Source organism: Berghia stephanieae, chromosome 9 (assembly GCF_034508935.2).
Source record: "Berghia stephanieae isolate SIO BIC M18660-M18661 chromosome 9, UCSD_Bste_1.3, whole genome shotgun sequence".
NCBI lineage: Eukaryota > Metazoa > Mollusca > Gastropoda > Nudibranchia > Aeolidiidae > Berghia > Berghia stephanieae.
Window position 1 is genome coordinate 29,160,853 of NC_088368.1, and position 14,251 is coordinate 29,175,103.

The 14,251-nt window shown below is 34.0% G+C and overlaps 1 long non-coding RNA gene across 2 annotated transcripts in view; it reads right to left on the reverse strand.

Annotated features, from left to right (window-relative positions):
- The window catches only part of LOC144979354 (uncharacterized), a 5,780-nt gene extending 368 nt beyond the window's left edge, over nt 1–5,412 (reverse strand). Inside the window, exons 1-3 of one of the 2 annotated variants that reach the window (XR_013646672.1) lie at nt 5,057–5,412; nt 1,794–1,908; nt 288–435 (exon numbers count right to left, since the gene is read on the reverse strand). This is a non-coding gene — a long non-coding RNA (uncharacterized LOC144979354). The remainder of the gene's footprint in view (nt 1–287; nt 436–1,793; nt 1,909–5,056) is intronic. The other variant, XR_013646671.1, reaches the window with a different exon arrangement.
- Between the last annotated feature and the right edge of the window lie 8,839 nt (nt 5,413–14,251).

The following is a 14,251-nucleotide window of genomic DNA, read 5'->3' on the forward strand; positions in this document are numbered from 1 at the left end:
ATAAATCTTCTTTTAAAAAAGTAATAGAAACGTTTGTCTTTCTTTTATCAATTTGTTTAAAAATTTAATGAACCCATTTTCTCTGCTCTATAGCTGCATCAGATAATTTTCAAATGAAATAAAGGAAAAATGCATTCAGAATCAATTAATTTGAAATTTTATACCAACTTACCATGCAAGTTGAACTCAAGATAATTTGCAGTTAACTTGATTTATATTGCCAGAAACATGTTGCAAACTATCAAACTGATATAATCTGAAGGAATTATATGTATCTACAATTATACCTATTTTTCTTGAGATATATATCCGGTACATAAACGTTGAGCCTAACAGTCTCAATTCATGTTAAAAGCTGCCAGTTGCTCTTCTTCTCATTTCCCTCCTTCAGTCTGCTTCCTGTGCAGACTCCATGACACATGTTAGATTTGGTTTCTTTAATGAATTTTTTAAAATCAAAAAGTTGTTTTACTATATAAAGTAATTTTTCATATATTAAAAACAAAAACAAACAAAAAACATATTACATTTAGTGAAATATGTACAACAAATGGTAGATTTTATTATATTTTCAATAGCAACTGCAACATTACATGGTAAAAGACCAATCTATCAAATTATACTAATATTACAAATCAGCTACAACTAGAGTTTTATCAGCACTCTTATCCTGCCTATTGATAAATGTGAACAAGAAAGAAAAGAATAAAATATATTTAATATAGAAAATGTTGGCAAGTTAAAGGGTATATACTGTAACAAAATATATTATTGCAAAATTTCTTCATATGCCAAACCAAAAAAAGCAAGTTTTTGGCATATTTTCTTGACTTTCCTATGTAAAAGTATATGATAAGCACACTGGAAATATGAATCTATTGTATAAAGAGACAGGAGCCAATACCAATGACATGGAGTGATAGCCGTCTAGATTTAGATCATCTAAGGATCTTCATCATAAGGCTTTTAACTTGTACTAGCATTAGAAAAAAAGTTAAATAGAATCTTTAAAAGTAACGGCAAGATTTTAAAATTTGAAAACGCTTGAAAGCAAAATAAGGTTCTGTTCTCTCTGCTTAATCTCCACCCTCAAGATTCTAGACTATGGATCAATAGGTTAGGTTAATACAGCTGAGAGATTGTATAAATACTATAGAATATTTTTTTTTAATATTGAGAAATTCTATAAGATACAGTAAAGTTGAAAGCTTTTTTGATAATCTTGAGGGTAAGGCTCAATGATAATAAGAACAAATACAATAATAATAATAATAATAATAATAATAATAATAATAATAATAATAATAATAATAATAATAATAATAATAATAATAATAATATTATTATTATTAATAATAATAATAATCATAATAATGATAATAATAATAATAATGATAATAATAATAATAATATAATAATAATAATAATAATAATAATAATAATAATAATGATAATAATAATAATAATAATAATAATAATAATAATAATAATAATAATAATGATAATAATAATAATAATAATAATAATAATAATAATAATAATAATAATAATAATAATAATAATAATAATATAATAATAATAATGATACCTGATGATGATCATCATCATGATCATGATGATGATGATGATAATAATGATGATGATGATAATGATGATCATGATGATCATGATGATGATGATGAAAATAATAATAATAATAATAATAATAATAATAATAATAATAATAATAATAATAATAATAATAATAATAATAATAATAATAATAATAATAATAATAATAATAATAATAATACATTTTCGTGAATATTGATTGGTTAATTGCCAGAATGTGGGCAGGGCAATGCTTCCAGGACTGCACACCAGTATCTCAAGAAATGCAGAGGCTCATGATTATTATGTTGTTTAAATCTGAAAAAAAAAGTTTTTGATTCAGTTGGAATAATTATGGCAGTCCACAGCGTTTTCTCTTGGTTAGAAACATAGAAAGCAATATCATCTCACATTCAGTCATTGAATGATATTCATATAGAGCTAACAATGAACAAGAGCTATAATTACCACATTTCATTATTATTTTCACTGGATTTATTTAACTTCTGGTATTGAATGAAAATTTGAAATTAATATAGCAATAGATAGATGGGTCTAATATATGTAAATGTGAAACTTATTCAGAGAGTAGAAAGCACTTGTTAAAGTTTGTTGCTTCGTGTTACAGAAACAGGAATAACTCTAGTTCCATGAGCCTTATGACTCTAAAGGACCACACATTTCAATGTAAGGTGAAATACCATTTAGTGTTTTGATAATATAAACATGACCTATGTCTTAAATTTTTGCTTATATTCAATAAAAACATTAGAAAACACAATTAACCCAGACCTCAGATACCACAAGGTTGTAAAACCGTTGTGTCAGATCTCATTTTATCAGAGATTTAATTGAAGACATGTTTTCTTTTATTAACTTTTTGGTCACAGTAGCCAATTCGAATAAACTGAAAAATTAATGCCTCTTGATTTCACTTTAAAGTCAAATAAAATATCAATTGAGAGAGCTTTCTTATCATTCCTTAGGCAAAATCTAAATAAGACACATTTCACATATATAGTATTTCATATGTATGACAAAATCCTACAAGCTTCTTGTTATTAAGACTCTTGATTACTGGCGGTGATGAAAGAAATGGGCTAAAAATAAATCAAAAGTAGGTAATCTAAAGTAATCAGAGAGGTTTATTTTTAATATCAACCCAATGTCTCATCTCATGTAGTGCCATATCTGAAGCAGACGTCGGAGGTCATCTTCCGCCAAGCTGATCTATCTCTTGCCAATTCTATTAAAGCAGCGCCACCTTTCTCAGCTTCATCTGTCCAAGTTCTTATCCCTTTCAAATAAGTTATTCTTTGTCTTCCTCTTATTCTTTTTCCATTCATCTTTCCAGTCAAGGCGAGTACTTCCAAACCAGGGTGGCGGATAATGTGTCCTAAAAATTCCATTTGGCGTTTGATGATTTTTGTTATCAGTGATCTTTTTCTGTTTGCCATTTCTAAAATTTCTTCATTTCTTTTCCTTTCCACCCATGACACCCTCATCATTCTTCTGTAAAACCACATTTCCGCTGCCTCAGTCTTTTAACCATGGTCTTGTTTATGGTCCAGCTCTCACAACCATATAGCAGCACAGACAGTACATAGCAATCCAGGACCTTGATTTTTGTTTTCATGCTAATATTCCTGTTTTTCATAATTGTATGCAGCTGGTTGAATGCATTCTTCGCCATACCTATTCTTTTCTTTATTTCACAATCTGATTTTCCATTGGATGTTACATTGAAGCCTAAATATTTGAAACATTCAACTTGTTGTATTGTTTGTCCTCTGCTTGTTATTACACAGGCTGGTGGGTTATTATTTTTAGATACCGTCATACATTCTGTTTTAGTTATATTCAGTTCCAGTCCCATATTTTCACTACTCCTGACTACAACATCCAGTAATTCTTGTAGTTCATGTTCAGATTCTGCCAGTAGAACCGTATCATCTGCATACCTCAGATTTGTTACATTCTTTCCTCCAATACACACCCCCTTCTTATGTTCGATATCTCTTAATACCCAATGTAAATTCGTAATAAGCTGCAGTATCAGGCCCCTCTATCATTACCCCCAAAAATTGATTGAACTGATAGGGATGTGTATAAAACTTTAACAAAAACCAACAACCCCTCTTCCCCCCCCCCCCCCCCCCCCCCCCCTCCTCAAAACACACAAACATTCATACTTTTTTGGTATATTCATTTTTCTAAAACCACTCATGAAATTTACACACTATTAAAAAAAAATATAGCACAGTGAGGGGCCCAAGATAGAAATTAACTTTGACCATCCTCCCTGCATCTTACAATAAAAGCCTTTTATCTTTCTCACACTTGTCAAATAAGGCGAAACAGCTTAGAAGATGCTAAGTGTCATAGTTTGACACCTTTCAAATATCAAAGATGCGACAAGCGGTTGAGTAGGAGAATTTGGTTGTTGTTTTTTTTAATCTCCCTCCCCACCCCCCTTTCCCTTTCCACCTGCCCCTCTCATTCTTTCATCCTTCACCCCACTCTGCCATTCCTTCCCCACACTCTAAGCAAAAAAACAAAACAAAACAAAAACAACAATAAAGTATTTTGTGGCAAAGCGGCTACCACCTTAACTCCTGCAAATAACTTGATATTGAAGATATTGAAGGTCAGTAGCAGGGATCCCTTATTTGTTACTTTTCCAGCAATGAGCAGGTATCGAGGTGTACATATATGCAGGTCTGACATACGAATGCTATGCTAGGCCTAGTTTAATATTTTTGTTATGGGGAAAATTTTGTGTCATTAAAAAAAAGCCATTACAACAATGAGCCAATAGTGAATTGGATTAACAGACCTGCAAATAAGTGCACGTCGGCAGGTATCAAAAGACCTAAAGGTTGTTCCGAACTCGGAACATATTGCAAGGACAAGGCGAGAGTGAATAATACGACGAGGCTAGACTTTTGCCAGTTGAAAGTGGTGAAAGCCACGCACTACGACAGATGGGATTTCTTTTATTTTACTTATTGATTTTTTAAATTTTTTTTTATTTTTGCTTCTGTTGACATTCCAACTTACTAATGGGGGTTCTGCTTTTTTCTTTTCTTTTTTTTTTGGGCGGGGGGGGGGGGGGGGAGTTAAATTATGATTGAATTGATACACCACACGTTCTAGATTGTAGCTGTTACCCACAACACGACAATTTAAAAATATTATCCAACTATTATTATGAAAAGTGTGTTTCCTCAAACATTATCAGAATCAGTCACTGCTTGAACATGAAGCAGACATTAGCGAAGGAGACGTCAACTTTGTAAGTGAGAATCTCGGTGAGTGGAGCTGTCTAAGATAGTGACTGACAATGCGAAGTGAATCGTAGACTAGATGAAAAACATCTACAAAGCATTCTAGAATTATGCGAGTGAAACATCCAAAGTTAAAGACCGGAAAGCTACTATGTGTTAACATTGAACTAAATATTTACCTTCTCTTAAAGCAATCGATGCAGATTACAAACTCAAACACTGAAAATGAAACCGTACCTTTGAATTATTTGATCTCCGGTTGTTCATTGCTGCTGATTAGGAACGGTAGAAGCCGGACAACGTTGCGCCCAAAATAGATCTTCCGTCTTTGTTGTTTAAATTATAGATAATACACTTTCAGTTAAAACAAACATGTGTAAATAAAATTTTAATGTAGTTAAATTCAACATATATGTCTATATTATTCTGAAAATCTGGTTACAGATAGTTCTTGTTTTGTTCACACAAGCGCATTAATTTTTGAATAATTAACTTTACCCTGGTCTAAAAATAGATTGACATTTATTTTTGATAAATTTCACCATTTGGATGTGATTAGGGAATGCATTTTTGAAAATTTACTCTTGGCCAATGCAATTCGTCTGATGATTTCTGCATCTACTCATACAACTGGCTAAAAACAATTTTTTTAAAAACTAAGTGCCGTCAATTTTGTTCCTTCTTCTATAATCAGGTGGTAAATTACTTTTCTTTAAATTCTCTCGAACAGATCATACTCTTCTAAGTTTATAGTTCTGTGTATTTCTAAGATTGATATATGTAGGTAGAATGGTGTGTATTTTACTTAAAAACACACCGTCAATAATCAAATGCTATGTTTAACGACTTGACATTGAAACTCACACCCGGAAGTAGCCCTTACGTTTCTTGTGTCTCGATCGGGATAATCTTTGACCCACTGTGTTAAAATGTTATTATGTCGGAGTGACATCCTTGGAATTAATTTCCAGCATACAAGTCGCCGCGACATAATGCCGTCTTATATCTCGTAATAAACACAAATGAAAATAACAGCTTCAAAAAAAAAATATAACAAAATACCAAACACGGAACGTTTCGGGCTCAAAACCCTTCTTCAGCCAACAACAACAAAAAAAAACAATATAAAGACATAAATACATTACTAAATTCCAGATAGTCTTTATTGTTTTTATGTTGTTGGCTAAAGAAGGGTTTTGAGTCCGAAACGTTCCGTGTTTGGTACTTTGTTCATTTTAGAAGCTGTTATATTCATTTTTGTTTATTACTTTTTACAGACCACAGCTTCTAGCAACCTAGTATCACTCCATCTCATATCTCCTTCACTGATCTGTATTAAAATGAATACTTTGAGAAAGCACGTTTCAATCCAAACAAGCTGCACGGCGTTCTCAGTCAATTTATTTTTACAACCTCATCAAAATGATAATATCAAAAGCTTATGATGATCACGAGTTTATCCTGATTAGATATGGAGGTTTTTCTTACTTGTGCATAACTATAGATAACGCAGGTACTTGTGAACCAGGTGTTTAGTTTTAAAGTAGTACCTGCTTTACGTAGTGGTTTTTATCGATGAAAATGGACAGTCATAGATGAGGCGTACGATCTCTCTCTCTCTCTCTCTCTCTCTCTCTCTCTCTCTCTCTCTCTCTCTCTCTCTCTCTCTCTCTCTCTGTGTGTGTGTGTGTCTCCTCTCTGTGTGTGTCTCTCTCTCTCTCTCTCTCTCTCTCTCTCTCTCTCTCTCTCTCTCTCTTTCTTTCTTTCTCTCACTCTCTGTCCCTATTTCTCTCTCTCTCTCTCTCTCTCTCTCTCTCTCTCTCTCTATCACTCTTTCTCTCCCGTCCTCCGTCTATCTATCTATCTATCTATCTATCTATCTATCTATTTATCTGCCAATCTATCTATCTATCTATCTATCTATCTATCTATCTATCTATCTATCTAGCTATCTATCTATCTACCATATCCATCCATCTGTCTGTCCATCTATCTTTCCATCCATCCATCTATCTATCTATATATATCTATATCCCTTTCTCTCTCCCATTTCTAGAGAATCCGGTACCAAAAGAGTGGGATACAATTTTATAGTGTGGAAATGGTGTCGATAAAGCATCAACATCAAGTGATCTCGGATGTAAGACATACATCGGTAATTACCGCTCTCCAATCCTCTCTATACCCTGATTGATCATCATAGGCCCCATTGCTTGAAGACCAGAAGATATGAAGACCCTTCAAAAATTTTGAAATTATAATAGGCTTCAACAGTTGTGACGTCACTTCCCTCGTAATGGCGCACAGTAACTTAGTAACTGGTTCTAAACTTTGGCGGACGGATGCCCTTATAAACACTTCATAAAAGTGTATCCAGAGGAGAAAAACATTATAAATCTGATCATGTTTTGACATTTATACATTCTGATCACATGACATGACATGTGCAAAAGTTTTAGCCAGCATAAAGAATAAAAAGTACAGACTTTCTTTGTCTAGAACCAAGCTGCTCGTTGCTGGGCGGACGTGACATCAGACTATTGAATCCAATTGTGATGATTTTTACTTTAAATTCAACCATTCTCATCTAGATCTAATTCATTCTGACAATGTTGCCGGTTTGAAACAGTGAATTACATATGCACATTAAAATATGAATAATTTTGAAACGATTTAAATTCTTTGATGGTTCGCCCTAAGCTAAGCATCAACCAATCAGAATATTTGCTACCAATTACCCCGTTCCGTCCCCTTGACTATTTATTTTCCTGTTAACAAAAGATAGGAGCTACCCCGAGTACGTGCCAAAAACACAATTCGGTCAGGTTCAGTAAGTGAGTATTTCTCACATTATTTTGACACATTGATTAAGGAATATCACCACTATGCTTGACAGCACTGCATTTTTTTTCAATCATCTGCGTTAAATTTGTGAGTAATGTTCAGGATATGTGGGTTGTTTACTCCGGGTGATAGGCAAGCACTTTAGGTGGCTCTGGGTCTTCGGATCACGGTCATCGGTTGATTTTAGGGGCAACGTATAGATAGTATGCAGATGACGCCACTCAGGCCTTTGTTATTGTTTTTGCCATCCGCGTTTGTGAGTTGTTCTCACTAAACTGTATTAACCAGACTATAAACGTTCATGGTTACACAGAGTTTGTGTGTTGGTCCGTTAAACTTCCGGATGGCAATGTTGTGAACTCCTTGGCCAAGCGCATTCTATCTATAGATAGTTCGAAGATGACGTCACCAAGGCCTTTGTTATTGTTTTTGCCATCCGCGTTTGTGAGTTGTTCTCACTAAACTGTATTAACCTGACTATAAACATTCATGGTTACACAGAGTTTGTGTGTTGGTCCGTTATACTTCCGGATGGCAGTGTTGTGAACTCCTTGGCCAAGCGCATTCTATCTATACTTTATTTTAAATTTCAGAGACAAAAATAGAACAATTGAATTGTTTATTCGATTAGTTTTAATACAATTTACGATTACTGACATAATTTTCAAATGTCTATGCAGTGTATGTTGATTGAATATCTGGAGACTCATAATATAAGATAGTAGTAAAACAAAATAGCATCCGTGGTCAATAGCTTGACAGACAAAGCACCAAGAGGTCATGGAGGAACTATCAATTACCAAAGCGGAAAAAAAAACAACCCAAACAATAACAAATCACAGATTCCATTGAAGAATGACACAAGCAGCTTCAATAGACACTTAGATAACCACGCCTTTCGGACAGTCGCCATAATGTAAACAATGGCAGTGATTGGTAAATACAGCGAACTACACAGGTTTTACTATCGATGGTATGTGTCTAATTTTTTTTTTGAAAAACCACTGTTGAACTACTTGATTAATAGAACGAACACAGAAAACTATACGAAAATTTAAACGTTTGTATTAGGATCGAAAAATTTGTATGATAACCACTCATCCATTTAGCGGAATAAAAACAATAACAATGATCAGAGAGAGGTCGATATCATCATTCACGCTGTTGTTTATAAACAACCAACTATGTTTGTCCGAGCACGTGTGAAGGTGTGTCACAAATTCCAAGTTTTAATTGGTCAAAAATCTACTGGTTAATTCAATAAAGCTTATTGAAAAGTAAAGTTCAGTGGCAGCGCAAATATGTTATCCTTCGCCTCAAAATAGCATTTTTTTTCGGAAAGGTGTATATATCATATATGGTGAAGACAGGTTGAAAATATCCTGAACTTCGTTTGTAAGCAATTAAGAAGAAGTGTTAAATCGCAGCGGAAAAGAAAGAGAGTTGTTAGATGCAATCAGGAGAAGGAATATGAGATTTTTTGGACATAATATCGGGAGAGAAGACGGAATTGAAAATTGGTAACATCAGGGAAACAAGTACACGAAGGACAACGAATGATATTCCTTTAAAAGACAGAACACATCAATGCTAAACAAACGCAGAATAGGCTAGATGCTCTAAAGACAGATTAACACGTGAAAGGGCATGCCACACATGTTGACTGAATATGGTGAAAAATTATTTTTTGTGCTTGGTTATTATTATTATTATTATTATTATTATTATTATTATTATTATTATTATTATTATTATTATTATTATTATGAAGAAAACATTTTTAAAGAGCTAGAACGTTAAACTCATATCTCTGATCATCCTATCATTTAATCCTTTCCTTACCACCCATAGGAAAATCGTCACGTTCTTTACGATGTAACCAACAATTTTCACGCTCTGATTTCTGTTGTACATCACCTAATTTAACTCTTTCAGCGCTGAGGCTATATTCGCATTTTCGTCACAAAATGCCTGGCACCTGATTGAGACAGCATGAGAATGACAAGCTAAGACAAAGCGACATTCGAATTCGGAGCAAAATCTCAAAATGAAATAACCCCCCCCCCCCCCCTTAGGGCCAATCGAATGTTCTGATAAGACATTATACCATTGCTTCAATTTATAGTACTGTTGTAGAAAGTAGGATTGGAATAACATTATTGTTTTTGCCTTTCAAGACCGGCCGCACTGAAAGAGTTAAAGAAAACGTTTCTGTTATAGTTATAAAATCTTGACACTTTGTTGTAGGACTCGTTTTGATGATCAATATTATGTATAAAATGTATTTGTTGCTTTTCTGTTTGAGTAAGAAATATCTATATTTGCATTGGTTGATTGGGAAATTTTTGGGTTAATTCTGAAAATGGCTGGTAAGGAGAGAGTTACGCCATTTTCCACCATCTTGTAAATCTCTAATTGATGCCTTTTGGGACGATTGATTACATACGTGAATTATTTCCCAAAAAGAAAAAAAATAATATAACAGCCTCAAAACGCGGATCATCTCTAAAGGATCACTGTCCTTTCGCCATACTTCTGGATTATTATTTTCACCGCTTTAATGGATTTGACACGCCTGATATTGAACTACTTTCTTTGTCTCTACGTCCACACTATTTGCCTCGGGAGTTTCGGGTTGTGATCATTATTAATGATTATATTCCACCGAGCGCAAAAATTGATAAAGCATAGATCCGGTCTACCATTTACTAAATGAGCATGTATCGTCATTACTGCTACGCACCCGGACAGTCCACTTATTATTGTTGGTGATTTTAATCACTGTCAACTGCCCATAGTTGGACTAGAACAGTTCCGTCACCTGCAAAACACGAGGAAACAACACACTTGACCTGTGATATTGCAATATAAAGAACGCATACAAAGCGCTATGAAAACAACTGATAGCAACATCTGATCATAACACAATTCACTTAGTACAGACGCATATCTCTAAATTAAAAAGTGATAACTCAACTGTCGTATATCGCCATATCTGGACTCCAGAGGCAATCGGCTGTACGGCTGTTTTGACTGTACTCAGTGGGAGACATTAATGGCAGAAGGAGACAGTATTGATGAATGTATTGAAACTGTGACATGCTATATCACATTTAGTGTAGACTTGTGCGCGGAAAAAAAGAAATTAGGATATTTCCTAACAATAAGCCATGAGTTACAAAACTACTGAAATATATTCTAAATGAAAAGAAATTTGCCTATATGAGTGATGCCATTAAACTAGAATTTGAAAAGGGAAAGGAGATAAAAACAATAAAAGAAGAAAAGGTTGAATACACAAACAAAATGGAGCAACAACTGAGATCGGACTGCGCAAGGAAAGCATAGGAGATGATAAAGTAAATGGGAGGAGTAGACTTAAAGGAACGACCATTCCCACAAGGAAAAACGATAAGTGATATCAACAAATTAAATTATTTTTACTGTCGTTTTGACAGGCTCCCATCTGTGCACAACGGTTTGTCAAACAAAAATGAGACAACTCCAGATGTTGAAGAAGAAACTGTAAGTTCCCTCTTCCGGCTATGTAAAGAACATAAAGCGCCAGGACCAGACAACATTACCGGAACTATTTTGAAAAACTGTCACCAACAACTGGCTATACCTTATACAAAACTATTTCAAAGGTCAATCGATGAACAATCAGTGCCAGTACTTTGGAAAACATAGGTTGTCTTTTCAGTTCCAAAAAAGCGTTGCCGATCCGTATTGAACGACTTTCGTCCAGTGGCGCTTACACCACTTGTCATGAGATGTTTCGAAAAAAATAAAATGTGAGCTCCTACAAAAATGTTATGACCTGAAATTGCTAGATTCGTATCACTTTGCATACCAGCAGCATCTCAGTGTAGATGACGAACTTTTGACCGCCACAAATTCGATCTGAAAACACCTTGACCAAACGCCGTCGAATTACGACAGAATCCTGTATGTCGACTTTCCGTCAGCTTTTAATGCGATGAACACATATTCTGCTTCAAACGTTGTGCAACATGGGTATTCTAAACTACATTATTAAATAGTACAAAGAGTTTCTGACCCATGACCACAGTGTGTAAAATTGGGTGAAAATATCTCCAACAAAAGAATGTTGTCGGACGGATGTCCCCAAGGCTGGGTGAGTTCCTCAATCCTGTACATCTTATGGACAAACGACTGAAGACCATCCTTTGAAAATTGTTTTATAGTGAAATATGCAGACGATACTGCTATTCTTGGTTTATTAAAAGATAAAGTTACCGAAAAGAATTATTTCAAACAAATTAATATCTTCACTGGTTGGTATAAACAAAATCAGCTTGAATTAAATGTTGAAATAATGAAAGAACAAGTGTGTGGTGTAAAAAAAAATATTAAAACGACTTAAAATGTGTGACGATCCGTAAAGATGATGTTGAGATAGTTGAATATTTTAAATATTTAGAAATAACTATTGATAGTTCCTTCAATGTCTCTCAACATATCAATATAATATCTAAGAAAGTTGCTCAAACATTGTAAGGAAATTGAAAACATTCAAGTCGGGAAGAAAACTATGCTAGGAGTTTATGACTCATTGTTTAAAAGTGTAATTGCGTTTGGCTGCACCGTATGGTTTGGCGGGTGACGACTTAAAGATAAATCAAAAATTTCAAAATCAATCAAAGAGGCAGCAAGAATAATAAACCACCCTCTTGATGCAGTATAAAGATTCACTGAAAAGCAATAGAAAGGAAAGCATTCGCAATTACCAACAATAAGAAACATATTTTATTCCTTGAATTTAACCTTTTACCATCTGGGAGGAGATTTTTGTATAAATCAACAATCATTCCATCAGCAATAAAAAAATATTGAATATTTCATATGGTACAGCAAAAGCAAAGACGGATGCGTTGACTGATTGACTGGTTAATTTATGTAATGTTAAATTAATTGACCAATTGATAATGATGATAATATTTGGTGTCGAACTGCTACAATTGTAGCAAATTGAAAACGAAATGAATCTGTTTATGTTGTGTATATCGCACGCGTGAAAAAAAAAATAAAAGAGAGAGAGAGAGAGAGAGAGAGAGAGAGAGAGAGAGAGAGAGAGAGAGAAGAGAGAGAAGAGAGAGAGATGAGAGAGATGAAATATTAATGTAGGTAAATATATTCAATGTTAAGTATCATAACGTTAAAACAAGTGTAACTAAATGACAAATTGCCATATCTATGGCCAATAAAGATATGTTATTATTATTATTTTTTATTACTAGTAAAAAGCCAGCAATTTCGCGGGGAAATAACTATTTTCATTCGATATTGCCTGAATCATTTTCTTGATTATCTTGATTACGATGAGATGCACACTTTAATCGATGTGCTTGTTGCTGTCATGCTTTATTCGGCATGATTTTAGTTTATCAGTCAGTAGATATCAATATCAATAAGTCACAAGTCTTTACCACGCTTGACTTGGAAGGCCTTCTGAAAGCTCCTACAAAGGGAAACAACTTAAATAATATTCCCATAACTGACCCCAAGAAAAAATAAAACCTAGAGCACCTTTAACTTACCCTAATAGGAAAATAAACACTCTACCATTATGACTAACCCTAATAGAAAAAACCCTCGGACTGCTTTGCACTACCTTTCAATACTTCACAAATTAAAATGGCGGCCGAGAATCAAAACAATGGTCAAATTAGGAAATTTTTAACTTTCACAAATCTATCAAGGTTTGTTCTAGAGTTTTTAAAATGCTTCTATATGATGACAAATTGAATAAATAAACGCCTGACAAAAGATCTTTGATCTTTACAAATTGAAAGAATACTGGGGATGTAGGATCTTTCGGAATGTCTCCCCCCCCCCCCCCTAGCACCTTTACTAAGACTTATGACTAACCCTAATAGAAAAAAAATCCTCACAAATCTATATGGTGACAAATTGAATAAATGAACGCCTGACAAAATATCAAAGGTGAAAATACAAATTGAAAGAATACTGGGGATGTAGGAGCTTTCGGAATATCTCCCCTTCACCTAACTTATGTGAGGTCAAATGAAAATCTGAAGCAGTTTGTTCAGGCTAGAACTAGAAGCGAGACAGATACAACTGACAGTTTGTCGACAACGTTTAACTAAATATTTCCCAGGGCAATAATTATCACATCGATGGCATAAAAACGACCGTAATATCAGCAGTAATATTAGTAGACGTTGTTAATCGGTGAAACTTGTTTACAATTTGTGTAAATCCGAATACCTTCATGTGATCAAGTGAAAAACATCACTATGAATGCCACGATTTGCTGAAAAATGCCAACACACACACACGCACACACACATGTATACACCACACACAACACACACACACAAACACACACACGCACACACACACACAAACATACACGCAATTAGCATATACTACTACATAACAACACTGATCACCGCTAAATCAACAACACAACGGAGTAATAATAATACTTGATGTCATAAATTCATAAATAGATGACGCAAACTGACAACTTTTTACAGTGTCAA